Raw genomic sequence first — 6000 nt, forward strand, 5'->3', positions numbered from 1 at the left:
CTTTGTCTTTTACAAGAACTCATTCACAGACTCCTCTTATAGCAGGTCTGAAAAGCCAAAGTTGTTCCTAAAAAAATATTTTATAATAGTTTTACACTGTAAAAACTACAACATAATTTAAGTTGAAATGATTTATTCAGCTAAGTTGATTGTACATTTAAGGCAGCAATTAATTTTTTTACGGTGTGCCTTAAATTTTTAAGCACAATAACTTAGCTGTATAAGTCATTTAAACTTAAAGTTAAAGCAACGTAAAAACATACAGTATGTTGTCATGACGTAGTGATCATACCATTTTGTTTTACAGTGAGAGGGCCATAAAAAATTATTATTACTATTTTTTTGAATAAACAAACATTAAAAATATCAAAATAATTATGCAATATTGCTCTCTTTGCTGTATGTCATACCTAATTGTTCTTATTAACATGCCTTCATTGATTGTGATAATTTGCTTAGATAATGGAAAACTGTTTTAAACTCAAAACAGGATGAATCTTTATACAATTACCAATCTCTAATCAGTTATTAGTTCACAACACTTATGAACATGTCTTTTTCCATTAACAGTCACTAATGAACTTCCTTTTTTCCCCACGACACAGATCTAATGACCGTCAGCAACTTTGCCAGGACACTGGACTGCTGACATCTTTCTTCATGTAATTATTTACCGTTTTAAAGTGATTGATGGTATGTTTGATATGGAAAATTCTTTCTCAGCTCAAAAAAGGAAAGAGGCAGATACTTTTGGATCAAACTTTGAACCCCATTTGGGTAGACCAGAGGGGCCTGGACTGAGGAACTGACAACACATAATGTCATGGAGATTATTTCCATGTCAGTGACCCACAGTCTTCATGTCACGTTTGGCTGTGCATCTTCATTACAGTACTTAATCTTGGTTATTGTTTATTTTGAAAGAGAATTTAAATGTGACAAACCAGGAAAAATAATGCACCCTTGTGGAATGAAAGTACTAACTTTTGAACAATATTGTAGAAATATGGATATAAACATCATGTTGTGTCTTTACACTTCATGTTGGCTCAATGAAAGGAGGGTGAGGAATTTTCCCTACAGGATTTTTTGTTTCCACACAAAACCTTGACTTCAATCCAGACCACAGGCAACATGTGAAATACAGAAGAGGGTTCTGGATCAAGGCCAGACCAAAATTAAATGAGCCTGTTGTTGTATTTGTCTGAAATGGCAGGTTTGTCACTCTTGCTTATAATTCAGAGACTGGCTGATGTTGCTTATCGTTAACCTGGCAGTTAGTCATGTGAAACCAGTCTTGACATTTTGAACTTACTCCTACGAAGCACTTTTCAATCATAATATTTTCCTCTGGTTTTACAAAACAGATAACCTGCTCATTTTAACTCTCTCTGAGAACATACAGCAAAATGAAAAGTGATTTTCATGCTCTCAGGCACACAGTGGCAGTTGTGTTTTCCCCCAAACCGCGTGCTTAACCTGTATTTAAACTTGTCGCGTAGGAAAACAGGAAAGGAATCTTCAGACTAAATAGTTTGGTTTTGCCGCGCGTCTCACCCACATGTGTCTGCGGGCTGCTCAGCCCATCCACCAATAGGTTTGCAGGCTGAAGCTGAGCAGGAAGATGCTAAAATAAGCTGTTTTCTTCCTGCTCCATTGAATCCTGCTGAACTGGGTGACATAGATCTCTGAAGCCCAGTATGCTCTGCTCTTTTTTTTTTTCTTATTCATAAAATAGACATATAGGTCACTGGATAAAAATGGAAAAGAATGTGCCACTCTGAGTAAACCACTGTGCTTTATAAATAAATGTGCAGTTTTGTTAATCACAGTAGAATGTTGCTTGTGAATGGAAATATAAATATACATACAATTGTATGTAAATATAAATATGTAAATAATATAAACAAACAACGAATGGGAGGCACTACACAATGCATGATGGGAGGATGAAAATTTGAGAACATCTGAGAGAAAAACTGTTTAAAATTTGATACATGATAGGTAATAATCCAAGCATAATAACAGATGCCCTAAAGAATTCAATGCACTGATGATAATGTACTGTAAACTGTTTACAATATTTTTTTAAACCAATTATTACAGTTTTTACAGGTGGTGTTTTAGAGAGCATCTCTGTAAATACCACAGTGTTGTGGTATTGTATGCAGTTCAGTGTCAAATCACAGACTGAAAGTTCAAACATTTACCCAAATATGTCTAGTGAATTCTATGATCTCATGTGTTTCTCAATTAAATATATAATGTGTGTGTGTGTGTGTCTGTGTGTGTGTATTACCTTGTAGGTGCTGGAAATATTAATATTATATTAACTAGGCCTACATATGTTTTTAATATGTTAACATTTTTATATAAATATAATTCAATATGAATGCGTAATATATTAATAATAACACAATACAGGTCCTTCTCAAAAAATTAGCATATTGTGAAAAAGTTCATTATTTTCCATAATGTAATGATAAAAATTAAACTTTCATATATTTTAGATTCATTGCACACGAACTGAAATATTTCAGGTCTTTTATTGTTTTAATACTGATGATTTTTGGCATACAGCTCATGAAAACCCAAAATTCCTATCTCAAAAAATTAGCATATCATGAAAAGGTTCTCTAAATTAGCTATTAACCTAATCATCTGAATCAACTAATTAACTCTAAACACCTGCAAAAGATTCCTGAGGCTTTTAAAAACTCCCAGCCTGGTTCATTACTCAAAACCGCAATCATGGTTAAGACTGCCGGCCTGACTGCTGTCCAGAAGGCCATCATTGACACCCTCAAGCGAGAGGGTAAGACACAGAAAGAAATTTCTGAACGAATAGGCTGTTTCCCAGAGTGCTGTATCAAGGCACCTCAGTGGGAAGTCTGTGGGAAGGAAAAAGTGTGGCAAAAAACGCTGCACAACGAGAAGAGGTGACCGGACCCTGAGGAAGATTGTGGAGAAGGACCGATTCCAGACCTTGGGGGACCTGCGGAAGCAGTGGACTGAGTCTGGAGTAGAAACATCCAGAGCCACCGTGCACAGGCGTGTGCTTTTGAACTAGAAACAGCGGCAGAAGCGCCTGACCTGGGCTACAGAGAAGCAGCACTGGACTGTTGCTCAGTGGTCCAAAGTACTTACTTTTTTTTTTCGGATGAAAGCAAATTTTGCATGTCATTCGGAAATCAAGGTGCCAGAGTCTGGAGGAAGACTGGGGAGAAGGAAATGCCAAAATGCCTGAAGTCCAGTGTCAAGTACCCACAGTCAGTGATGGTCTGGGGTGCCATGTCAGCTGCTGGTGTTGGTCCACTGTGTTTTATCAAGGGCAGGGTCAATGCAGCTAGCTATCGGGAGATTTTGGAGCACTCCATGCTTCCATCTGCTGAAAAGCTTTTATGGAGATGAAGATTTTGTTTTTTTACAGCACGACCTGGCACCTGCTCACAGTGCCAAAACCACTGGTAAATGGTTTACTGACCATGGTATTACTGTGCTCAATTGGCCTGCCAACTCTCCTGACCTGAACCCCATAGAGAATCTGTGGGATATTGTGAAGAGAAAGTTTGAGAGACGCAAGACCCAACACTCTGGATGAGCTTAAGGCCGCTATCGAAGCATCCTGGGCCTCCATAACACCTCAGCAGTGCCACAGGCTGATTGCCTCCATGCCACGCCGCATTGAAGCAGTCATTTCTGCAAAAGGATTCCCGACCAAGTATTGAGTGCATAACTGAACATAATTATTTGAAGGTTGACTTTTTTTTGTATTAAAAACATTTTCTTTTATTGGTCGGATGAAATATGAGAATAATTTTATGAGATAGGAATTTTGGGTTTTCATGAGCTGTATGCCAAAATCATCAGTATTAAAACAATAAAAGACCTGAAAATATTTCAGTTGGTGTGCAATGAATCTAAAATATATGAAAGTTTAATTTTTATCATTACATTATGGAAAATAATGAACTTTTTCACAATATGCTAATTTTTTGAGAAGGACCTGTATATTAATATTGAAATATGTATTTTAAAATAAGTATAATAATATATTTAAAAAATTTAAATATATTTAAATATATCTTTTACAATTTAAAAAACTCACATCCTCAACGTCTATATTTCTCTAGTGGCCTTTACCAATCTTTTAAAATCATCAGTAATCATTACACCACTTTTCGGCCGGCTGGGGGCAATATTCTGAAGTCTTCATATGCAATATTACATCCATTTATAGTTTTTATTATGTGTTAAGGAAGTAGAGATCCAAAATGATAAGGCTATTGTACTGTAGGTTTGAATGTGACTCATAAAGCCTGATTATTGACACAACGCAATTGTCCAAAACGACACTGATACACTGACTGAACAAATAATACACCCAAAATAACCACCAATTACATGCAATTTTACAAAGCCCATTACTGTAATTACACGGATAAAGTGAACAATGGGTAGCTAAAAATGAATGAGAAATGTTACATATCACGTGAAAGGGTAAATAAAAGATTATTTTGAAATACGTTCCGCCTCTACTGAAAACATCACTTATGAAATAACAGATAATGACATGTGAACAGCTGTGGGAAGCCTGAACTATAAACACAAAGACAAGAGCACACTGGCGTCTATCTAAATCAATATTTGCATTATAGGGTACAATGACAGGTTACCCAAGTGGGAGGTTTAATTTATTTATGTGCTTGGTGCTGTTTAGTATAATTGTTTAGGCTTTTTCATTTCACAGTGACAGCTAAATAGATGGTGTTAGCTGATTTTTCAGGCTCTTTTAACTAGACATCTTGTTAACATGAATCTAGGGACGCTCAATTAAGAAAGACTGTATGTTTAGACTTCATTTCATTAAGATAAAACAATAACAATGAAAAGAACAGTGGGCAGATTTTTTCCCGCACATAAACAAGTCTATTTTACCGATAGATTACACAGGTTTGCAATCATAAGCCGGGAACATGTTAGTGCTTGCATTAGGCAAAGCAAACCCATTTCCTAGAGTCTCTGCTGCCAACATCTCCATAAATCTATTCAGAAACTTTTTCAAACATGACCTCTGAAAGCAGTCAAGCCATTTCTGTCAGTAATATTTTCACATCAGGTGGACTGGAATTATATATAAAAAAGAAAATATTGACTCGTTGGCTCAGTTTGTTTCATGCTCGTATTTACTCCTTTACCAATATACTAAAGCATATTCTTGCAATTCGAAACATCTGCTGAGCTCTTATACATAATAATGGTGAGATGGATATTGACCACCATTAGCTGTTTAATGTAATGCTTAACTCTTGGTTCTGCAAAAAGCAAGTGATAGTTTATTAACTAAATCATAAGTCACTAGGCTGATATCAGTTTACTGATGAAAGATATTTACTCATTGCTTATTATAATTACTAATTGTCAGTTTTAGCTGACTTTCTGTTTTATACAGTCATTGCATTGCCACAGTGGTGAAGGTTTATAGATTATTATTTGTGGAGATTGAACCTGTAACCTTTTGGTCATACACCAAATATTTAACCACAATGTCACTCACTTGAAATTCCCAATTGTTTATGACAGTATGATCATAATCAGATTTCAGAAATTATACAGAAAGCACAGCACAAAAAGGCCACTAGATGCCAGTAAAACACAAATTCACTATTAATTCTTTTACCTTTGCTTCTTTGACTCTACTATCAATGCTATTTTTAAAGTTGAGGACCAACAGTAAAACAAAGTCAGTAAACATAAGGTCAGTAAAACCTGAAATCACGTAGTGGGCATCAGCAGTCCCTATGAGGAAAATGCTTTATTAAAGTCTTAACGAAAATCTAAAAGGTTTTACTAATATTCAAAAAGGTTTGTGTGAGGGTTTGGGTAAGGGTAAGTTATAGAAATATCATTAGTTCAGTATAAAAACAATACAGTTTAATGGAAAGTGCCCAACATGATAGAATAAGAAAGGTGAGTTTGTTTCTTCATGTTTTATTTTAG

Source organism: Cyprinus carpio, chromosome A8 (assembly GCF_018340385.1).
Source record: "Cyprinus carpio isolate SPL01 chromosome A8, ASM1834038v1, whole genome shotgun sequence".
Classification (NCBI taxonomy): domain Eukaryota; kingdom Metazoa; phylum Chordata; class Actinopteri; order Cypriniformes; family Cyprinidae; genus Cyprinus; species Cyprinus carpio.